Here is a 25,318-nt window from a genome sequence, read left to right on the forward strand (position 1 = left end):
GGGACCCCAAGACCCAGATTCCTTGGGTCTCACAACAAAGGGGAATAAGCCATTTCCCTTCCCCCCTCCTTTCTTCCTCCCTGGTTACACTAGGAGACCACCGTGATTCAAATCCTTGAATCACCACTTCCCCTCGCTTCTTCCCCGGAGAGAGATACACAGATAAATGCCAAGAGCAGGCTTTTCTTCCCTCCTCCCTTTCCTTTCTCCCACCAATTCCCTGGTGAGTACACAGACTCAAGTCCTTTGAGCCTTAACTAGGAGAAAAAAATCAAACAGGTCTTAAAGCAAAGCTTTTAATAAAAAAAGAAAGAAAAAAGTAAAAGGTTTATCTCTGCAGTTTAGATGGTAAACAGTACAGGGTCTTTTAGCTTATAGAAAATGGATAAACAGCCTTATCCAGAAAAAATACAATTTAAACTATTTCCAGCAGACTACACATTTGCAAATACAGAAAAACAATGTAAAAGCCTATATTGTCTTTCTACCGTTGTACTTACAAATTGTAAACAGAAGATTAGAGAGCCCGGAGATTCGTGTGGTCCCTCTCAGAGCCCAGAGAGAGAACAGCCCAAGAACAAAGGACTCACACACCCCAAGCTTCCCTCCACTCAGATTTGAAAAAGTCTTGTTTCCTGATTGGTCCTCTGGTCAGGTGGTGTTAGTTAACCCTTTCCAGGTGAAAGAGACATTAACCCTTAGCTATCTGTTTATGACACGGCCAAACCTGCTGATGCGGCAGGTAAACAAACTAGCCTGGCCTGCCAGGGTGTTTACCCTGTTGAGCCACTTGCCAGAGGTTGCCGATCCCTTTTCTAGAAGCAGACCTTGTCCCTGTGATTCATGCCTTTGTCACCTCAAATTAGACTCTTACATTAAGACTCCCAGAGGCAATTCAGAAACCTAAGCTGGTACAGAACCCAGCTGTCCTTTTATTAATCAGTATATCTTGACAGAAATATTGTACTATGGATCTGTACAGGCAGCCAATTGATTTCCAGGTTGAATTTAACATATTAGTTTTCATCTATAGAGCCCTAAATGGTTTGAGATATATTTCTCTCCCTGCTACCATCAGCAGATGTTCTTGAGTTGGAACCACTTAGAATTAAAACACAATCATAGAATCATAGAATATCAGGGTTGGAAGGGACCTCAAGAGGTCATCTAGTCTAACTCTCTGCTCAAAGCAGGAGCAATCCCCAACTAAATCATCTCAGCCAGGGCTTTGTCAAGCCAGGCCTTAAAAACTTCTAAGGAAGGAGATTCCACCATCTCCCTAGGTAACATGTTCCAGTGCTTCATCACCCTCCTAGTGAAAAAGTTTTTTTCCTAATATCCAACCTAAACCTCCCCCACTGCAACTTGAGACCATTACTCAGTTTTCTACTACTGCCAGCTTCTGTGTGTGGACTGCAAGCTTTTGAAACTTTCCTCCTCCAAAATACAATTCAGATCTGTTAACCTTCAGGGAACACTGCAAAGGCTATCTATTTCCTCAGGCTTTTGGTGAGGGAGCTGGGTGATTTGTGTGGGGGACAGAGATTCTCGAATTAGAGGCTGCTGGCAGATTAGCCACTGGATTTGTCATTTGACTAATTGTTCCTTTAATTCATGGCAAAAACATCTAGATTGCAAGACAAAGGCCTCTTTTTGTACATTGGAAATCTAAATAAGAAATACATATTTTATTTTATTAGGAGGCTCTCCTGCTTTGTATTAGCAGAATGTACTCACTCAGCTGCAGTGTAGCTGATGTAATATTTCTATAGCATCTGTCAGAAAAACAACTGAATGCTATAAGTTTCAAGTCTATTGTATTGTAACTGTGTCTGTTCCTAAATGAGAAATGCATATAAAAACATGATAAAAAATTACAGTCAACCAAGATAGAAAGTTAACCATTATGCTTCTCTTAAGGAAACTTTAAATTTATCCATACTCATGCATATCAAGTTTTAAAAATATATTGTGATGCATTATGTAGAAAGCATTTCAGATCAAAAGCTTAATGCATCAGGCTGCAAGGGTTGATTTCAGATGGATTGCACCTGAAGTATTTCCGTCAGCTGTTAGAATTATAAATAACATTTTAATAGTGATTTATAACCCACTCAAACTACTCCTTTACCCAGAGCATTAAAAAAGCCTGAATAAGCACTAAGTTGTTCTTTTAAAAACATAATACTTAATAGCTTTGACTGATATGTCTTTAATTCCACCATTGACGAATTAAAGCCAGCTCTCTTGTTCTTTCTGTAAATATGATTTAGCAGTGCAGTGGATATTCTAGATCACTGTGCCGTTTTCCCAGACATAAAGACATATTATACTGGGAAGGCACTCAAACCTGTCAGCTGCTAAATGCTGAACACACTCAGCTCCCATTGGCTCTTGCTGCATCATGCAGGTGGGATTATTGGATCCAAGATGTTCTTTTGTTAAACCACCACCACATCAAGCTATGAGAGTAAATTCTGTTAAATAACTCTTTGAATGAAGCAAAGACCTACACTCAACTCTACAGGTGCACAGAACTCATCAGGGGCTGTGTTGGGAATCTCACTGCTGGGAAGAGTGAGCACTGGAGGGGGATGTGAAGGAGGAGTAGCAGGAAGTCACATTACACATTGGAAGAGCATGAGCCTTTTCCTCACAGAACTGGGTGGGGCATGGAAGGCAATGTAAAGGTAACAGGGAGAAGAATATAAAGAGGTGGTAAGAAGGGAGGCTTGGGCTGAGCAAGGGGAACAGGAGGATATACAGGTGGGAATGTATCTGGCTAGCACCTCACAGGTGAAGAGAACTTTTATCTTAATGTGGCAGTCATGGTGAGGGTTGTGCAGAGATCTGAAGAAATGAGTGACTAGAACAGAGTGGCAGGGGAGGAAAGTGATTTTAACAGCAGTCCTTTGGCTGGGCTGAAAGGCAGCAAGGTCAAAGGAGGCAGCTTCAAGCATCAAGAGATATGAAGAAGGAAGGGAGGAGGGTTTAGTGTGGGAGGACGTTGGGGATAAACCAGGGATGGAGAATAGAGAGAATTCAATGGCAGACTGGTTATGTCTGGGGGAACATAGGGACATAAAAGGGATAATAGAGGTTGCAAGCTTGGGTGTTGAGGGGGTCTGGTACAAAGGGAGCAGCAGGAGCAAATCAAGACAGCAGGAACTGACTGTAATTAATCTTAATTTCCTTTATCTCCTGTTGGATGCACAAGGAAGGGAGATGGAATTCTCTTAGAGCTGTAAAGTGCTTTGGGATCCTCAGATAGGCAGTGTTCTTGGAGAACACAAGTGTTAAAGGGTGGGCTCACTGCGGGAATGCCTCTTCATGGCCAGACATGGCATAGCAACTTTGTCTTAGTCTGCACCACCTTCTAACAGCTGCTCTGGTCCTTCAGTGGTCTGCCTGTTCCTGTGACTTGGCTCTCCAGCCAGGTCACAATTTAGCCTACCCCTTCCAAGGTAACAAAGTCCCACAAATAGACAGTCTAATGCTCTTACAGCAAAGCCTTCAGACCCATGTTTAGGTGCTGTTGTCCTCATATCCTTCTCTCAGGGATCTCTGTTGTCCTCGTCTCCTTCTCTGGACTCATTGCTACCTTAGCTGTGACTGGTAAGGGAACCTGGACCCTCCCCCTACACTGGTTCGAGCCTAGGGACCCTATAACCAGCAGCCAAGGTCTGCTTCTTCAGACAGCTTGCTACTGTTTCTCTGGTTTTCTTCCTATAGGGGCCTTTCTTAGATCTCTCCTCTACAACCTCTCCTGGCACATCTTTCTTTCAGAGCCCCACCTGGAATCTCCTAACAAAAACCCAAAGCCAAATGTATAAACAAACCCATGTCCAAATCCTGCCCTTTCATCAGCACTTTCCACTGGACCCTTCTCCACTTTCGGTGGCTACTTCATCTCTTTTGGCCATTTGCTAGTCTTCTCTGCTCAAGGAAGGATCCCAGGGCTAACTCTTTTCCATCCCCAGAGGGCTATTTCCTTTATCACAGCCTCTCTCCCCACAGCCCTCTTTTTTTCTTCTTCTTTCTTTTTTTCTTCTTGATTTTTGTGATGAAGAACATTCTCTTCTGGAATTTATAACCATCAAGCACTATACTTTGCATCTTGTTCATGACTTAGAGTCTCACACCTTTGCCAGTATTCTTAAAGAATTGAAGAAAAGCGTTTTTTGTTGGCCTCCATTTTCCTGGTATTTCTGATATATGTTGGAAGGAAAATTTTATTATTTTAAGACCACTGAATTTTCTATATAAACACCCCCTTGCATTGATACAGTCTTTATAATCCCAAAGGATATGAGCTATCAGTTCCTGGTCCTTACAGGTTACACATAATCCATCTTTATGCTTATTAATTAGAAATAAACTATGGAATACTCTGTTAGAATTCTTCATGGACACTTCAATTTTTCTCTCAGGGCCTTGGATCATATCAACATTTGCAACTATTGCAGCCCCCTTCTGCTTTCAACTTTCTTTCTTTATATTAACCCTCTAGACTAGCGGTTCTCAAACATATTTGATCATACCTCCCTTCTTTGTGTCTTTAGTAATTTATGACTCCCTCTCTGAGTGCCCAGCCAACAGCCGCTGCTCTCTGGGCACCCAGCTCTGAAGGCAAAGTGGAAAGCATCGGCTGCTGGCCGGGTGCAAAGCTCTGAAGCTAGAGTTTCCTGCAGCAGCAGCACAGATATAAGAGTGGCATGGTGTAGTATTCCCACCCTTACTTCTGCCCTGCTGCTGGAAGTAGTTTTGCCTTCAGAACTTGGTGCTCAACCAGCAGTGGCTGCTCTCTGGTTGTCCAGCTCTGAATATACTCTGTAAGTTTTTCCCTCCTAACGCTTCCCACCCTCTTCCCCTAAAATACATTCTGTACCCCAAAGGAGGATTAATTCCTCAATGTGAGAACCTCTGATCTAGACCAGGGGTCGGCAGCCTCTGGCATGTGGATCGCCAGGGTAAGCACTCTGGCGGCTGGGCCAGTTTGTTTACCTGCTGTGTCAGCAAGTTCGGCAGACCATGACTCCTACTGCCCACAGTTCGCCATCCCAGGTCAATGGGGGTGGCAGGAAGCTGCGACCAGCACATCCCTCGCCCGTGCCGCTTCCAGCCGCCCCATTGGCCTGGGATGGTGAATTGCGGCCAATGGGAGCCTCAGTTGGCCGAACCTGCCAAAATGGCAGGTAAACAAACTGGCCCGGCCTGCCAGGGTGCTTACCCTGGCGAGTCGCATGCCGGAGGTTGCCGACCCCTGATCTACACCATCTATAGCTGAGCATCATCATCCACTAAGCCTCCACTCCCTCCAGATGCAGTTTTGTATGTTAACTGGCCTTTCAGGCACACATTAACACTTTTGGACTCTGTGTATGATACATACCCTATCACAGTAGAGCATTTTGGGTTCAGGAATGGAGACTGGTCCTAATAATAATATTACTTACAGTTCAATTACAGTTTAGCTCATCCATAAGTCTCAGAACATGTTGCTCCAGCCTAAAATAATTGGAGATATATCTAGCTCCTAGAACTGGAAGAGACCTTGAAAGGTCATTGAGTCCAGCCCCCTACCTTCACTAGCATGACCAAGTACTGATTTTTGTTCCAGATCCCTAAGTGACCCCCTCAAAGATTGAACTCATAACCCTAGGGTTAGCAGGCCAATGCTCAAATCACTGAGCTATTCCTCCTCTCTCAACCTTCTTGTTACAACCTCCTTGTAAATATCATTATCCATTATCTTCAGCGGTATTCAGTGACTTAAAGTATGTTCTATGTGGATTTGTTTGGATACTTTACTTCTTTCCTTTCAAATACACTTTTTAACTTGCACTTCTGTTATATAATATTTGCTTACTTTACCGTCTATAGAAGGCTCTCAGTCATAACCCATTAATATTGAACATTGACCCCTTACAAGTGACACTTATTTATGTATTTAAAAAGTATGTCCAGTAATGTCACTTCTTTTCCACATGGACCACTTGCTAGAAATACTCACTTTAAAAAGTAGCTCTCAAATAATTATTCATTTTTAAAACCTGCCCTTCAACAGTTACTTATCTTAACCAGGCTCTCAGTGTCATACCATTTACTTCTGAGGGAGACAGAGAATTTTCAAGCCCTCACAGAGGAAGTACATGTATAACAAAGACCTCTAGAAAGAAGGTACACTTGGAGGAGGCTATGAAAGGATGAGGCACCTGCAACTCACACAGTGAGCAGTACTCCTTAGGGTGGAAGCATATTCAGGCTGTCCAGGGCATGCACTGACTTGAGTAAAGCTGCATTTACAAGTGAAAACTGTTTTCTCAGGGAAGTACTCTAACCCTGATATCAACTTTTAGGAAGCTGTTTCATAGGTACTATGACCTTTTTGATATTTACTGAGTGGAGACAGAAAAGTAATTTAAAGTGGTTTTGCCTCACCAAGAGGTAGCATTGAGGAAAGGCGTCTTCACAGAGGCAAAGCATCCAGAGGAGTGAAGGGACGCAACCAATTTCTGCTTCTGAACCCTGGAATCAGAAATTTTACTATTCTGGTTTACTAACTCAGTTAATTACCAAATTCATAAAGCTGAATTTGATCCAGATCTGAATACCACAAGGTTCAAAGTTGTTCAGATCTGGCATTCTGATTGAGTCCCATACTCAACAGAGATTAGTGAATATGAATTCAATATGGCACGTAGAAAGAAAGAATAAAAACTGTAATGAAAAAAATACATGGGAAAAATGAAAAATAAAGTCAACAAGTGGATGGAGGGAGGAAGGCTGTTCGAGAAATGGGGGAGAAAAGGTTGCTGTAAAAATTATTTTAGGAATAGAAACGCTAGAAGAAAAAGAGAGAGCTGCTATTTAGTTTCCTTGACATCCTTTTGTGTGTTATCCTTCTTCTTCCCTCATGGACTGAAATTTTTTCAAGGGTATTTATGAGAAGGTGACGTGGTACCACAACCTTCAATTGGACTCAAACTTCAAAATGTTCAGTTATGTCAGAAAATGTCAAACCTAGTGAATTCAAAATTTCTGGAAAAAAATGCTTTTGCACAACCCCTCTTCAAGGGAATATGAATTTTTGCTCATTACATTTTTAGGACACTTCTAAAATTCTATTATATTTTCAGCTGAATTTAAACATGCCCTAAAGATGCCTCCATTTTTATGATCAGTAAATCAACAGCAATTATGTATAATAAAGGTCTTGAAGTGACACTACTTTGGGGCACAGGAAGCATAAGCATTTAAATTCTAAAAATGAAACAATGATTGTTAATTTTCACAATCACTGGAGTAGAATCTGGATATCCACAGAGAAGACTCCCACTCCAGTTGCTCATGGGATACCTTCTATTGCTACTCCTAATATTAATCAACTTATTTTTATTACAGAAGCTCCCAGAGATTCCAGTCCATTGAGCTTATGGCAGTACAAATAAAGAACAAGTTACAGTCCTCGCCCCAAAGATCTTACAGATAAATCAATTTGATGTAACAAGCAACCAGAGGGAGAGGAGGAAGGAGGGATGTGGTTCCTAGACAAGACAGTGTACCCTTAAAATTCACAGGTTTGCAATTTTGTTTTTGTGTATGATTGGATGGGATTTTACTCAACTGAGTATCTCATTTCTCTTCACTTCTTTTGGATCATTGGTGGTAGTAGTGAGGACAAATAACAAACCAAGACTCTTTTTCCCCTCATCTTCATCACTGAATTTTATATTCCTGGAAGAGCTCTCAGCCAGGTATAACCTCTATCAGATTCTTCCTTGGTATTGTCATCTCCTGCAGCCACTGCCTGACTTCATACCTTGGGCATATACAGGTCTGTCGCATCTGGCGCGCATTTAACATGCGCAATTTCAGCTTTACATGGTGGGCAAAAAACCAAACAAAAACAAAAAAAGAGAAAAATAACAATTTTAATACTGTATCTGTAGTGTGGGCGATTCCGTCCACCATTGAACTCAATGTAATTTTCACTATACGCGGTTTTTGCTTTATGCACTAACCGCAGAACGAACCCCCACGTAAGATGAGACAGACCTGTATTTGTCTCATCCAAACAGTGATTTCTTCTTGTCTTGAGTGTGAATTGTAATCTGGGATGGACATTGTGACATGACATTTTTTTTTCTTTTCTTGCTACATTCATGATATTAGTTTCTAAATACTGGAAAAGCAAGCATGACTCACTATGCCTTTTACAAGTGTTTTCCAACCAGTCTTATTACATCAAATGTCTGGGCTTACAGGCTTACATGTTTTTAGCATACACATAGGTGTATAGTTTTTCTTGCCACTGTCCTCTTTGAAATTTTGGCCTTAATCATCAGAAGTTTCATGAGCTCAGGTTTTCTCACGAAACTTCCACCATTCTGCTCAAAATGTGCGAACATACATTTTAATGAGACTTTAGCCACATTCAAACAGAAGTCAGAAAATAGGTTTATTATTGGGTTGGTTTTAACTTGGATTTAACCATGAGGAGATATTTGGATCATGTAATTCAAATCTATCTTCTGACCTTTAAAAATTTGAAAGTATTCAGGTTTCTCCTGTTACTTGTTCTAATTGAATGATTTCAGGAGTTCTTATTTTGGATTGTAGCATTGGTGTGTGGGAGGGCACATGGTTTCTAATGGTGCATCTTACTCAGTAACTTGTTTTCTCTCACTCGGCTTGAAATGGCTGATATACCATTTCTTTGCATAGATTTTAGAGCCAGAGTGATAATTATGATCATCTAATGTGAACTTCTGAATAATATGAATCATAGAATTTCTCCAGGTGTTTCCTATATAAAACCTATCACTTCTAGCTGAAATACAGCATTTTGCAGAAAAAAAAATCCAATCTGGATTTAAAGACTTCAAGTGATGAAAATCCACTACAGTCCTTGGTAAATTGTTCCAGTGTTCATTACCCTCACTACTGTTAAAAATGTATGCCTTATTTCTAGCACAAATTTGTCTAGCTTCTGCTTCTAGGCCTTAGATCTTGGTAAGCCTTTGTCTGCTAGATTAAATAGTCCTCAAATATCAGAAATCGTTGACCAAGTAGGTACTTACAGACTGATCAAATTAGCTCTTACTCTTTTCTACATAGAATGAACTTCTTTAGTCTCTCACTAAGAGTCTATGCAGTGTAGTTGTAGTCATATTGGTCCCAAGTTATTAGAGAGCTAAGCTGGGTTAGATAATATATTTTATTGGACCAACTTCTGTTAGTGAGAGGGACGAGCTTCCATGCCACGCAGAGCTCCATGACAGTATTTCCAGATATCCAATAATTCTTTTAGTCCTTTTGTGAATCCTTTCCAATTTTTCAACATCTTTTTGAAATCTGGACATCACATTCCAGGAATGGCATCTATAATGCTATATATTGTGGTAAGACCACTGTAAAACTGCACCCCACATTCTTTATAGTTGTATGATTATGATATAATTATGACATAATTATGATGCATTTTGTACAAGATGGGTCATGCAAAGTGTAATTGGAAAAGTTATGATTTGCTGAACATGATTATCCTATTTGTATGCATGTACCATTTTTGTATCTGAAGTTATGCATATTGAGTATGTATCTGTATTTACTCTGGAAAAAAAAATTATCAGCTAGCCTTCCAAGTACAAAAATGAAGAATCTAGATGGTGCTGATGGCCAATCAGCTAATATAATGAACTCTGGAAGAGCTTAGCCTTCCTGTAAATATTTCAATCAGCCTGTTAAGTAATGGCTGCTATGACCCAGCAAAGGCATGTGACCAGACCACATGATACTGAAATCCATTTTGGTACCTGTATTTTTCCATACACTAGGCTGGGAGCTGAGTTTGGAACAAAGGGTTCTCTCCATATGGTAAAGTTAAATGAGGGGGGGGGGGCATCATCTAGGGGCTTAATTCCCTGCACAGGAGAACTCCTGGAAACACTTGAGGAACAAAACTGAACTGGGGGAAGTGCTGGTGTCAGGCTAAAAGGATTTATAACCTCTGCATGGGAATCTGGTGGACTGCTTGTATCATCAGCTAGGGTGAGAAATTGCTAATTAATAACCAATCTACCTAGTATGTTAGGCTTAATTTGTGTTTGTTTATTTACTAGGTGATCTGCTGTGATCTCTTTGCTATCACTTATAGTCCCTTAAACACTAGCCTTTGTAGTTAATAAAATTGTTTTATGTTTTATCTAAACCAGTGTTCCTTTAAGTTAAGTGTGTGGGGAAAATCTCAGCACTGCAAACAAAGGCTGTTGTATATCTTTCCCACATTACGGAAAGGCAAATTTTATCAATGAACTTACATTGTACAGATCCCTGTGCTGTGCCAGATGGTATAATTATGGGTGCATACTCCAGCGAGGAGGCAAGGTGGAGGAACCAGGAAATTGGCTGTTGTCTCCTGCCTGGCTTTGAGTGGCTTAGGTTCAGCACCCAGGTAGCTCAGTTTGGGTGTGTGGGACCACCTGCTGTTATGTTGTGATTACAAGGCCTGGAGATGCTGAATCACCAGCAAAGTAGTGTGGGAAGGGCCAGCCCAGCTGAGTGGTTAGACTGCACCCCTGGGATGACAACCTGTCACAACCATCTCCCTACTTCTACTTGATACTCCCATGCTTACATAGCCAAGAATGATATTAGGCCAAGGGTAGGCAACCTATGGCACGGGTGCCGAAGGCTGCACTCGAGCTGATTTTCAGTGGCACTCACACTGCCCAAGTCCTGACCACCAGTCCAGGGGGCTCTTCATTTTAATTTAATTTTAAATGAAGCTTCTTAAACATTTTTAAAACCTTATTTACTTTACATACAACAATAGTTTAGTTATATATTATAGACTTATAGAAAGAGACCTTCTAAAAACGTTAAAATGTATTACTGGCATGCAAAATCTTAAATTAGAGTGAATAAATGAAAACTTGGCACACCGCTTCTGAAAGGTTGCCAACCCCTGTATTAGGCTTTTGAGTCATTGCACATTTACTTGGAGTTCATGTCAAATTCATTATCAACCATGATCTATAAGTCTATTTCAGAGTCATTGCTTTGCAAAATATAGTCCCTCATGCTATAACTGATGCCTGCAATCTTTCTTCCCGGGTAGCTGACCTTGCATTTGGCTGGGTTTTGTTCTTGCTGTTGTTTTGCTGTTGTTGCCTGCTTATATCACTTTTCTTCACGTAATGATATGTAATGTAAGACATCATGCTGCAACTACAGAAGTGCTGTTTTTAAAGAGAAACTATTTTGGTAGCAAGACATCTCTAATCCAAATTCTGTTAAACAAAACAAATTATTTAGACTCAATGTACAACACATTCTCCTCAGTTCTCTTTAGTAATTCATTGAAGTTAAGACCATGAGAACATAAGAATGGCCATTCTGGGTCAGACTAATAGTCCACCTATCCCATTATCCTGTCTTCTGAAAGTGGCTGATGGTGGATGCTTCAGAAGAAATGAACAGAAAAGAGAAATTGTCAGGTGACCTATCCCCTGTTGTCCAGTCCTAGCTTCTGGCAATCAGAGTTGTGGGGAAGAAGAGGGAATATACCTATATCTAATTGATTCTACCAGCACAGACTGTGAGAAAAGTCTTCATTAAAATGATTATCACAAACTTTAATTTTTTTCATAATTGTGAGAACTAATCAATATACAGATTACACTTCTCTGGAAATATACGGATCACTTGCCTTTATAAATAAGGTAAACAGTAATGGATCCAAAAGTATACTGAATGTGCATCTCATTCTACATGGTCAATATCTTTAATCTGAAGATTGGAAAGTTTGAATTTATTAATTTATTTCCTTTAATTTTACATATGCAAAATTTAAAGTGTTAATGAAGTGTGTGGCTCGTGCTGTGCAAGGCAAAATAATACAGTCTCTATTTCTTAGGACTATATAATATGTTAGTGAAATATATAATCAAGAGGGCAGATTGTGGCTGGCCTTTGAGAAGATGGACAATTAAGACAGGGTTAAATTGCCTGCAATTTCCTTTTAGCAACACCTAAGGCACTACCTAAACCAAAGGATGGGGAGAGACAGGGGGTATGAATCCTTATTTCTCCACACCAGAGCTGTCTGGTCACATAGTAAAGTGTGCGCTGCACACATTTAATAGCTGTAACAGCAGGCGCATGTACCTTGCAGACGTGCAAGTTCTGAAAACGTTAGTCCTTCTGTGACAGGTTGCTATCAGCAGCACACTGATCATTGGCATTGTTGCAGACTGGAAGAGGCTGCAGGCCCAGATGAGAGCAATTTTACACTTTCTGGTGAGGGATTGTGAGCACCTGGATGACAATCACTGGCTAACAAGGTAACCGAGGAGAATATAAAAGGATGAGCTCAGAAAGAAGCTCAGAGAATGAGCCGAGGCTGGGAAATGAGAGCTACAGGGCAGCTTACCTTTGCTGTAAGCCTGTATTCCACAGTATTACTATGTATAAGTGGGGGAATAGTCCCACAATTGTGGGGAACATTCCTGGCTTCTACACTACCCCGGTGAAGTGGGCTAGCGAAAGGATCTGAGTCCTCGCTCCCACTTCCTTTACCTAGAGGCCTCCCTGCCCTTGAGGACTCCCCTTCCACTCTCCTATCTGGCAGAGTCCTCGTAACCCCAACAAGGCTGGGCCCAGGATTCCTGGGGGGCTCAATTCCCAAACCTGCTGTGGTCGCCTGGGACAGGGGTTAGGGTGTCCCCACTCTGGGATACTCTCTCTGCACTCGGCACCTCCCTAATCATTATATACAATTTAAAGCAAATACAAGTTGTTTAATTAACAATTAAAAAAATAAGGAAAAATGGGAAAGGTTAAAGGAAAACACATCACCCTGCTCTGTGGCAGGGAACATTACAAACAGTGTCTCTGGAATGTCAGGGCACTTCACAGGCTGTTCCTTGTAGGTCACAGGTCTCCTTCTCAGGCCCTGGCTGTGCTGCAGGGATGCTGCAGGTTGGACACTTACAATGGTGGTGGCCACACACCTATGGGCTTTGGGTGGTGGGACTCTTCTTCCTAGTGTCAGCCCCCCGTTGGGTTAAGATCCCCCTTTCAGTCTGGCCTGCAAGGACCTTTGGGTGGGGGTGTCTTTCTGTGCTGAGCCCTTTGCCCAAGGTCCCCCCTTGGCTGGACCCAGTTGCTCACCACACCTGGCTCTGTTGCTGCAGCTCTGCTCCCAGCACAGGATCTGCTCTCCCTGGGCTGTGCCTCTGGCTCTCTGGCTGCAGCTCTGCTCCCAGCACAGGATCTGCTCTCCCTGGGCTGTGTCTCTGGCTCCATGGCTGCAGCTCTGCTCCCAGCACAGGATCTGCTCTGTCCCTGGGCTGTCTCTGACTCTGCTCCCAACCCTGAGCTGCTTTTCTGGCACCTCTGGATCTGGCATGTCTCTGCTCTCCAGTTCAGCTTGGGCCCCCCTCTATCTGACTCAGGCAATTCCAGATCACATGGAGGATGGGACCCCCCCCCCCCCGGCCTCCTGACTCCCTGATTAGCCTGCCCACCCTGTCAATCAGGCTCAGAGTCTGAGGCTGACCTGGAGCATTGCCCTCTCCCCAAACTTTTAGTGCTGGGAGCTAGCCAACCAAAACACCCCAACTGAATGTTAATAAGAGGGCAACAGTCTCCTTACATATGTAAGAGGGAAATAAATACATCCCTTAGTGTAAGATAAACAGCCTAGTGCAATTTTGTGATTGTGACACCATCTGAACAGGCCAGGCAGTGAAGTTTACCAGATAGCAATGAAGGCACCTTGTGACACCCTGTCAGAGTGCACCCTCACCTCTAGGGTACCCCCTCCTCTGTGGATGCAATAATGTAAGGGACTTCATCTCTGGCACTCCCTGTTGGTCACTTCTTCAGCTCTGCAGTGAACAGTCTCTCCCTGAGTATTCCATGGCCTGGCCCTCTAGCCACATCACCTCTTAAGTACAGCCTCCTTCAATATCTCTTTGGGTTACTTCTGTTCCTGTTCTCTTTCCAGGACACCAACCCCAGAACTGCCTCCCAGGACACTGTTGCCCACCACAGAAGTTAGCTCTACTCCTGTGGCACAGCAGGCCAGCCTCCAGCTTCTGGGCTTCCCTTGCAGGGAAGTCTTGCTTCCTCTGCACTCTCTCTCCAGCTGAGTTCCCAGCTCTGTTTAGGTACTGCATTTTGTGATCTTTCAAAGCTGGGTCAGTCTTCTAATTAAGTTCCATCATCCCCAGCAGGGGTCACTAATTAGTCCTATGGTGCTAGCTCATCAGTGAGACTTAGGGATAGCTGCTAAATCATGGATGTGGCAGAATCCAGCTTGTCTCAAAAGCCCAGCTAGCCTGCAACACTCCCATGTTATAGATACAATTCTTCTGAAGTGCATCAATATAATTCCCTGATCAGTCTTTGGAATTGCTATTGAGTGGAAAAAAACATTCCTATAATCTTTTCCTGCAGCCCCAATGGCTTCTATATAATTCCCAGTTCCTTTCAGGTCAGGGAGTGAATCACAGGTGGTACAATTAATTTTTTTTCATACAAAACATTTCAGGACTTTTCACCAATAATTATTTTTATTTCCCAGGTTCACCTAAAATCTATCCTCAGTCATGTTAATTTCTGTATTCTATAGTCAGCGCTATATATAGTGTGATTAAATGGTACCTAATTTCCCATAAAAACAATGGATTGTTCATAATTTGCCACTTACTTCTGCTCCCGTATCTAAACTTTCATTTCTTTTAAGTCTCTCACTCTGATAGTTCTGAAGAAAATCTTTGAAACATGAATCAAAGGTAAAAAAAGATGCAGTGACATGTGTCTGAGTCTCCAATATTCTTAATTAATATTTATATTACAATAGAAAAACAGAGGCCCCAACTGGGACCTAACTATGCTTGGTGCTTTTCAAAGCCACATAAATATACCTTAATAAGGTGTGAACTCTGACATTTAGTTATATTTAAATGTCAACATTGAGTATGTAACTGGAAAAATGTTAGCAGAAATATCAAGCTAATATACTTGTTTGCTTTTAAATTCACCAGAGTAGCACTCAAGCAAACAATGGAACTTTTCCCATTCTCTACTGTGCAAGAGATAAACCATAAGCTAAAGATTTGGTCAGATCCTGAGGTGCTGTAAATCAACATAGCTCCACTTAGGGTGACCAGACAGCAAATGTGAAAAATCAGGACAGGGGATGGGGGTAATAGAAGCCTATATAAGAAAAAGACCCAAAAATCAGGACTGTCCCTATAAAATCAGGACATCTGGTCACCCTAACTCCACTTATGTGGATTGAGCTGCACGGATTGGAAGATCTTGTCCAGCCTTTCTGTTCTGCTCTTATCTATAAAAGGAGATGGACTGGTGCCTCCTGTCCACTTTCACATAGTTTCTTCTTTGAGAACTCCCTTTTAAACTAACAGCCAAGTAGGCACAGATCTAAAAGTCCACAAAATCATAAAAAGAGCACTATTTGCCCCTGAAAAGGTCATATCCAATAAATATTCTCAAGGCAAACCAAAGGCATACACAATTAGAGCTAGAGCCAATGACCAGCCTCCCAGGGACTGTTAGCGAAGTTTTAAAATTAACCCGTTCCCTGAAAAAAAAACTACTAGAGACTCCAAGGCCCTCCAGACATTTTATGTTCAAAGATCGTAGATATAAGAATTCTAAAGTGAATGTTAATCTGTAGACATTCGTGTCAGCGCCAGGATTTTACACTGAAACTATTTCCATAGATCAAACTGACAAAATTTCCATTGTGATAAAACACATAGAATCCTTCTATACTTGATCTTTCCCTAGAGTTTTCTGTTTGATGAGCCAGAACAGGCATAAATTCATTGTTAAAATATATTCCTTAATTGGATCCCCCACACCTGAATTTAAAATGAATAAGCAACCCTGAAGAAAGAGCTAGATATTGTGATGCTTAGAAAGGATTGAAGAAGTTTGCAAGTTTGCTAGAGAGGATCATTAGTTTAAAATCTATGATAAATTCAGAATATCTGTTTTGTACAGTTTTGTTGTTGTACACACTTGGAAAGCTGTTTGAAATAGGATTTAATTTCCTAACTCCCATATCATAAATCTCATAAAAACATAGACAGGCTCCTTTCCTGGTTTGAGGTCAACTCTACATGCAAAAAAATGTCTAAGTGCTAGGTTTTTAAAGGTATTTGGGTGCCTAAAGTTGAAGATAGTCTCCTAGTGGCATTTTCAAATGGGCCTAGGTATTTAAATATCGGTACCTTTAAAAATCTGAGCCATGGCTCCTGCTAATTTTTTACAATGGACAGAACAGCATAGAACCAGATGATCAGATAGTGATCAAGGAAAGACTCTCAGATAAAATTCAATATTCAAGATAGAAATCTTAACTTCTCCCAGGTCTCATTTTGTATACATTTGTTTTGTCTAACCTTGTCGTGTTCAAAGCAAATCTTTATAAATATAGATCTTGTCGCTCCCATTCTCCCTATTTCTGCCATTCCTCATGGTCAACTAACTTTCCCCATTCTTATATGACAGCTGACAGTATCTGGGGAGCACTTCTTGTACTCTTGCCTCGACCACGTGGTCAAGGACAGATTCTGTTTTTTCACCAGTTGCCTTTACCCCAGTATTCATTTTTAGAAGCTATTATTGCCCATTTTAGGCTTCTTCAGTTCATCCAGGACTGTATTTGTTTCTTTGGAAAAACAGCTTGGATTCTATTAGGAAGCCAAATTTAAATCAGTAACAGTGTTTTGGCCCTAAAGCTGAGGTTCGTGAGGAGATCTAATTAATCTTGATTGAGAAACCAATTATTGGATCCTTTTTCCTGCAGATGGTGGTCTGCAGCAGGCCTGTGTTTAGTGTGAGAAAGAATGCACAAGCAACCAGATAGGACTGTATAAAAGAGGAATATGTTTGTCTGTGTTTCTCTGGCTCTTCTAGTTTGACATATCTACAAAACTACCACTAACTGTATGAAAAAAAAGTCTCATCTTCAAAGACAACACCTACAGGATATTTCATGGTGGCTGCTGTTTATTGCCTAATTTACAGCATATCTGGAAGAAGCAGATTTAAAACAGATTTTAACAGCAGTGGGATCTAATAGCAGGGAGCTGGTGCCTTAGGACTAAATGAGCTGAACTGAACACTGACAAACAGCAGATTGAACTGCCTTGGGAATTACTTTGTGATCAGCCCAATACTGACTGGTGTACAAGGAGCAGTTTAGGAACCTCAGCAAAGATGGTGCAAGACTTGGAAACAACAGCTTGGAACTTCTGATTTATGGTAATTCTTACCAGGATTGCATGAAAGCATATCGACCCAAGAATGTGAATCAAATAAAAAAAATGGTAATCATGATATCTTATGGAGTTACTTTTGAAGATAGTGCTGGAGTTTCTGTCTTTTTGAAGTATATAAGATATTACATTTTAGGAGACTGGCTAAGCTGAAGTTTTAGTTTAAAAATCAAGCATCTCTGAATATTCTTTTAACTCAATTGAGAACTGATAAGACGTGTTTTGATGAAGTATTCTGTTTGTTTTTTAATCTTTCCACTATGTCTCTCATATGGAAGTAGTCTGAGAAGAAAAGCAGCAAGCCAACAACAAATGTGAAGCTGCATGGGTCACAAAGAAGCAAATGAGCCTGTGGTTATCAGAATATGTATGTGACTGAATAAACTCAGAGAATGAGAGAGGAAAAAGGATATGGATGTGGAAATCAAAATACACGTGAATGTAGGCAAGTAGAAGTGTGGACCAATTTACTGTGGCATTATGGAAAATCTGAAGAAGTACATGAATAAAACTGACTTGTAAGAATGCTGATGGTGCACAAGAAAGAATAGAGTCCAACTTTCCTCCACTGTGTTAGTACTGCAGAGGTAACAGGAGAAGAAAGATAAACATATGATTCAGTCTTTAAGAAAACATTTACTCTGAATACATACAGGAAACAGATTTCTTTAGTAAGAAAGTGCCATTTCCGCAGTCACTTCTCAGTATAAAACCTTGCTTTAAACTAGTGTTAAAATACTAATGGGCTAATATTGCCAATTGTGTCTTAAACCTGTGCCAAAATTTTGTGCTTCCTAAGGGCTATGGTATCAGAATTATCCTGGTGAGACACACTATTAGAAATATCATTAGGCTTAGAGACTCTTGGAACAGATGAGGAATAATAACAATGACCACCACACCATTCACAAGTTATCAATTGTCCTTTTATTAACAATTTAATTAAGCAGATAAACAAAGCTGCAACTACTGAGACATACACAGAGATAGAAATAAACCATAAAAACATTTAACATCAAAGATTTCATACTCACATCCCTCAGGGTACAATGGAGATGGGCATTTCACTAAAAACAGTGATCATCCTTTAAAAAATTAAAGTTAAATCCTGTTCAGGAATATAGAAAGGAGCATAATCTCTGGCAGGTGAAGTGTACAAATATAATTAGGAAGGCCAAAAAAGAATTTGAAGAACAGCTAATGAAAAACAAAAAGTAATAGCAAAAAAAAATTAAGTACATCAGAAGCAGGAAGACTGTGGCATTTTGTACCTTGGGGGACCATCCTGTAACCCCCATATTCCTTGTTTATATATAATTGTGATCTTGCAAATCCATGCAATGTAAGGTATTAGGGGAAAGATTATGATCTGCTGAAAGGCACTGTTCTATCTCAATATGTATATCATTAGTGCAAATTGTGACAGACCCAGGCCAGTGGGGTGCAGGAGTCTGGTCCTATTGGCATCCAGCGGGGGTGGGAGGGCGAAGCCCACCCCCTTCTAAGGGACCTCCCCCCAACCTAAGGGGAGGACCCACAGGTCTGGGACACCAAGTAATTACGGGGGACAACTAATGAAAAAACAGGATCGGGAGTGAGGTCATAGGGCTAAACGAAGGGAACTAGATGGGGACACAGAGCAGAGAACCCCAGACAATGCCCACTGCTCCTCGAAGGCGTCAAGGGAGCCAGTGGACGCCACCCAGAGGAACTCTGCCCGGATGTGTGAACAGACGGAGGAACGGAAATAGGCCCTACAGTCGCAGGAAATCCTGCCGGCCAACCTCCTCTCCCTGGTGTTGTAGATGGCCAGTTTGGCTAGGGCCAAAAGGAGGTTGAGAAGGAGATCCCGCGACTTTGTGGGGCCATGGATGAGGAGCGTGTAGATAAAAAGGTGAGGGGAAAAGTGGTACAGGGGGTTGGGTGCAAGAGGGGGTCAGGAGTTCAGTCTCCAGCAGTCTCCACAGTTCCTGGCCAATGGGAGTTGCAGGGGTGGCGCTTGGGGCAGGGGCAGTGTGTGAAGTTCCCTGGATGTCCCTGTACATAGGAGATGGAGGGGGGACATGCTGCTGCTTCTGGGAGCCATGCAGAGCCATGACACGCACAGAGCAGGGCAAGCCCCTGGACCCCACTCCCTGGAGGGAGCTCAAGGGCCAGATTATAATGTCTGTAGGGCCGAATGTGGCCCCCCTGGGTCATAGTTTGCCCACCCCTGGTGCATATCCACTTTCTAACCATGAAGCAGTGAACCAAGATGAGCAGTGCAAGACAGTATATTCCTGAGGTATAAGGCTGGGAGCTGGGGGGATTTGGCTGGTGCCTTTCTCTGTGTGATTCATTAGTGGCTCTGAGAGCATCCATGCAAAACAGATGGGTGTGGGGCTCCACATGCGGTTGTGCTGAGTGATAACAGTGCCTGGAGGGGCTTGCTGATTGTCAATAGCAAAGCATTGTGAGAGGCAGCCAGGCTGGAAAGTTAAGGAGGCACAGTGGTCCCACGGTCCCACGCTGACCCCCAGGGATCCCATCACACCCTGCTAAATAACCAGTGGGACCACTGAACAATTGAAATGCTAAAGGAGCACTCAGGGATGATAAGTAAGGCTGAAAGTCTTTCATGGATGTCACGGAATCCTTGACTTTTTGGGCCCTTCTTGACTTCCACAATTGCAGCAGCTGGTATGGCTAACCCCAGGGAAACTCAAGCAGCTGGAGTGGCACCGATGCCAGCCTACTGACTGCTGCTCCAGCGGCCCCAGGCAATTGTTTCTGGGCACTGCCCCAGAGAAGCAGTCTGGGAGCAACAGTGGGGCCATGAGCTGCCCCACAGAGGAGCAGTGGCATCAGGGCCCCGGGCCACTCCTCAGGAGCATCAGTGACTACCAAAGCACACAATCTCTGCAGCAGTGTCTGATGGAGTGCCCCATCTCCCCCAGCAGCTAAGATTTAGTTAGGGATATTTTTAGTAAAAATCACAAACAGGTCACTGGCTGTGACTCTTTGTTTATTGCCCATGAATTGTCCATGACATTTACTAAAAATACCAGTGACTAAATCATAGCCTTAATGATGAGGCTGTTGTGGAGAGACTAAATGAATTCTTTGCATTGGTCTTCACAACTGAGGATGTGAGGGAGATTCCCAAACCTGAGCCATTCATTCTGAGCAACTGTCAAATCTGAGCAACTGTCCCAGACTGAGGTGTCATTAGCTGAGGTTTTTGGAACAAGTTGATAAACTAAACAGAAATAAGTCACCAGGACCAAACGGTTTTCACCCAAGCTTTCTGAAGGGAATGAAATGCGAAATTGCAGAACTACTAACTCTGCTTTGTAATCTATCATTTAAATCAGCTTCTGTACCAGGTGACTGGAGAATAGCTAAAGTGATACAAATTTTTATACAAGGCTCCAGAGGCGATCTCAGCAATTATAGGCCGGTAAGCCTAACATCAGTACTGGGAAAAATGGTTGAAACTATAGTAAAGAACAGAATTATCAGACACATATATGAACATGATTTGTTGGAGAAGAGTCAACATGGTTTTTGTAAAGGGAAATCATGCCTCACCAATCTACTAGAATATTTTGAAGGGGTCAACAAGCATGTGGACAACGGTGATCCAGTGGATATAGTGTACTTAGATTTTCAGAAAGCCTTTCACAAGGTCCCTCATCAAAGGCTCTTAAGCAAAGTAAGCTGTCATGGGATAAGAGGGAAGGTACTCTTGTGGACAGGTAACTGGTTAAAAGATTGGAAACAAAGAGTAGGAATAAATGGTTAGTTTTCAAAATGGAGAGAGGTAAATAGTGCTGTTCCACAGGGATCTGTACTGGGACCAGTGCTTTTCAACATATTCATAAAAGATATGGAAAAAGGAGTAAACAGTGAGCTGGCAAAATCTGCAGATGATAAAAAACTACTGAAGATAGTTAAGTCCAAAGGAATCTCTGAACAATTACAAAGAGATTCACAAAACTAAATGACTGGACAACAAAATGGCAGGTGAAATTCAATGTTGATAAATGCAAAGTAATGCACATTGGAAAATATAATCCCAACTATACATATGAAATGATGGGGTCTAAATTAGTGGTTAACACTCATAAAAGAGATTTAGAAGTCATTTGGATAGTTCTCCGAAAACATCCACTAAAGGTGCAGTGGCAGTTAGAAAAGCAAACAGAATGTTGGGAATCATTTGGAAATGTATAGATAATAACACAGAAAATATCATATTGCTTATAAATGAATCCACTGTATGCACACATCTAGATTACTGTGTTCAGATGTGGTCATCCCATCTCAAAGAAGATGTATTAGAATTGGAAAAGATACAGAAAATGGAAGAAAAATGATTAGGAGTATGGAACAGCATCTATAAGAGGAGAGATTAATATGACTTGGACTTTTTAGCTTGGAAAAGAGACAACTAAAGGAGATATCATCGAGGTGTAGAAAATCATGACTGGTGTGGAGAAGGTAAATAAGGAAGTGTTATTTACTGCTTCTCATAACAGAAGAACTGGGGTCACCAAATGAAATTAATAGGCAGGAACTTGAAAACAAAGAAAGGAACTATTTCTTCATAGAATGCACAGCCAACGAGTGGAAATCTTTTCCAGGGGATGTTGTGAAGGCCAAGACCATAACAGGGTTCAAAAAAGAACTAGATAAGTTCTTGGAGGTTAGGTTCATCAATGGCTATTAGCCAGGATGGGCAGGAATGGTGTCTCAAGCCTCTGTTTGCCAGGAGCTGGGAATGGGCAACATGGGATGAATCACTTGATGATTACCTGTTCTGTTCATTCCCTGTGGAGCACCTGGTATTGGCCACTGTTGGAAGACAGGACACTGAGCTAGATGGACCTTTGGTCTGACCCAGTATGGCCATTCTTATGTTCTCATTTGTGGATTGTATCATCATGGATTCTTCCTTATTCATGCTGGGGAACCCCTTTTATCCTATGTCATACCCACATCCATAACCCTTATGCATATGCAGGAGAATTCCAACCCCTTTTTCCTTGTCTGCACTTCCATACCCCATAAGTGTTGGGTTGCCTTGTTTTTCAGAGGCTATTTTTCTCCCCCCTTATTTTCATTAAGATTTATGTCAACAAGTCCCTATGGTAACTTGCAGCCATTGCAGAATTTAACATGATGTTAAAATTGGGCATCATTGTGGCATATTTCTGCAAGCATCACCCATTAAGACATCTTTTACAATAGTCATGAAGCTTTACTGGTACTGGATTACTCCTGGGTTAAGTAGCCTTTCAGGTCTAAGGCTTGATATGGTTGAAGCTGAAATTTTACAGGCCTCGGGCATGTAGACCTTTCTTTAGAGCCTTACTTTACTTATGTACCTTACTCGCTCTTACCACTAATATAGGGTTATCAATCCTGTACCCCATTATGCTATCCTACTTAATCCTACATGTATACCTGCAGCTTAAATCTATTCATTACTCACTGTTTACATATGAATTGACCACAACCATATATAACACAATGGCATGATTATATAAAATGATTAGTTACAAATTTGAGTGTATACTTTCTTATCACGTATACACAATAAAGTACGGCTACAATCTTTCCCATGATAAAGCCTCACATTTTAACTCTTCTGACCATAGCTACTAGGAAGGGTCTGGGTATGGCATCCTCATTTTCCCTTAAACAGTAACATAAATCATATAAAAATAATTTGTAGAACAGTAATTTACACCTCAATAAATAGACATACATGCACAAGACCTGTATCTTAACTAATCTATATCTACCTATATAATATTTTCACTGTATGAATAGCCATAATTATTTTAAAAAAATATCAAAAGGAGGGAAATTACATAAACAAAGGAAGGGGGAAGATAATTTGGACTCTGTGTTTTTGTGATGGGGAAGAGACAGAGAATTGGGGGGGAGGGATTTTTATTGTATTTACTATTTTTTCTTAATGCCCCAGCTCCTTGACATACTCATGCAAGTACTTATCTCAGCTTTCATTAACAATAAAAACAAGTGTCTAGACCAGGGATCAACAACATTTGTCATGCGGCTTGCCAGGGTAAGCACCCTGGCGGCTTGGGCCAGTTTGTTTACCTGCCGCGTCCACAGGTTCAGCTGATTGTGGATCCCACTGGTCGTGGTTCACCGCTCCAGGCCAAAGAGGGCTGCAGAAAGCGACATGGGCTGAGGAATGTGCTGGCTGCTGCTTCCCGCAGCCCCCATTGGCCTAGAGTGGCTAACCATGGCCAGTGGGAGCCGTGATTGGCCAAACTTGTGGACACCGCAGGTAAACAATTGGCCCGGGCCTATAGGGGACTTACCCTTGCAAGCTGCTTGCCAAAGGTTGCCAATCCCTGGTACAGACCTAACGTTTTCAGAGAAGCCCTGAAAATATGAACCATGTGCAAACTAAAGGAAAAAAATAAGAACCCCATGTATCATTTTTAATTCATGATTTCTAAACTAGTCTTTTAATGCTTGGTGATGAATTTATTTCTGAAGTGACTTTCTCATATGATAGATCACTAGAATAACCCACATGTTCTATTTTATTTTTTTTTAAAAGGCAAATCTATTCTTGTACTTAATGTAGGGGGAAAAAATGTAGCAATTATACAGAATGTTATTAATGTATTTACACCTAGTTAACTGCTACTCATCCCAAACTCCTTTTTTTAAACAGAAGAAATAAGTGTAAAATGAGGAATACATATGTAAAACAGATGTGAGCCTTATCTATTAAAAAACACATTAGTTGTATAAAGAATCTTACTACATGACAGAAGCAACAGCTAATGAACTATTTGCATTAGTTGTGGGTTTTTTGTGGGTTTGTTTTTACTTTACTTTCAGAAATGTAATGTGGTTTTGATATATTAAAATAAAACCCCAGAAACCTTTTTTTAAAAATTACCTTCATTGAAATCAAAGTTCATTTCATTTCTTTGTCTTATTTTATTTTACTAGGGTTTATTTTGTTTGGAATTCATGTTGTTCTTTATTTCATTCTCTTGACTTGGAATTTGTGGGAGGGAAGGCGGTATACCTCTAGGCCCCTTCATGTTAATCCTATGAGTACTAATTATACAAAATTCTTATCTGACAAACACACACACTTACCATATTTGTCTTTTGGATTAGCAGCATTTAATACTGATAAACAGAAACTCTTCCAAGACCCATTGACTTCCATATTTTAATTATATTTTTTCTGTATTGTTTGCCAGTTATGCTGAAAGAATCCTTACTGATGCATGAAAATGATTTAGAAAACTGGCTATTATTGTCAGAAAATGTAATGGCGAGGTGAACCATCTCTAAACTATCTCCCGACATTTAGGTAGCCACATCCAGGGGATAGGATGGGTGCTTAGTAGCAATACACTTCAACTTCCTACTGTCACCATGTCAGCTAATCCAGCCAGAACAGAAATTAGTATACAGAACTGTCCAATTGGAGGATACGTTCTGATAGAACATATCTTACTAAAATCCATTCTCCTTTCACATGATTATCAGAGTTTTCTCTAGCTTTTTTATTATGCTGTCAAGTAAGTGTGTAGTCAAGTAAAGATTTCCTTTATCATCATCACAGCCAATTTTTTTCCTCCAGCTTGAATCTAGAGTTAAGTCATACTAATATTGCATTTCTGACATCACCTGCATTCCCATGGTGACAGACTCTCATAAATATGGTATTTATGGTATGTTGCTATGATGACTTTGCTGTATAAATAAGCAGAAGGAGAAGCAGGACTGTGAGAGAGATCATTCTTCATTTACAATCACATATAGGCCTAAATATCTGCAACAATTTAATGAGGAAAAAAGAGAATAATAAGCAAAATAAAATATGCAGCTGCCCCTGCTCTCACTGAAGTTAATCAGCGTTTTGCCATTGGACTTCAAAGGGAACAGGACTTTTGCCATAAGTGCTCAGCATGAAAACAGCTCTTTAAAGGTGGCTTACAAAGATTTTT

The sequence above is a fragment of the Gopherus flavomarginatus genome, chromosome 1, assembly GCF_025201925.1.
Source record: "Gopherus flavomarginatus isolate rGopFla2 chromosome 1, rGopFla2.mat.asm, whole genome shotgun sequence".
Taxonomy (NCBI): domain Eukaryota; kingdom Metazoa; phylum Chordata; order Testudines; family Testudinidae; genus Gopherus; species Gopherus flavomarginatus.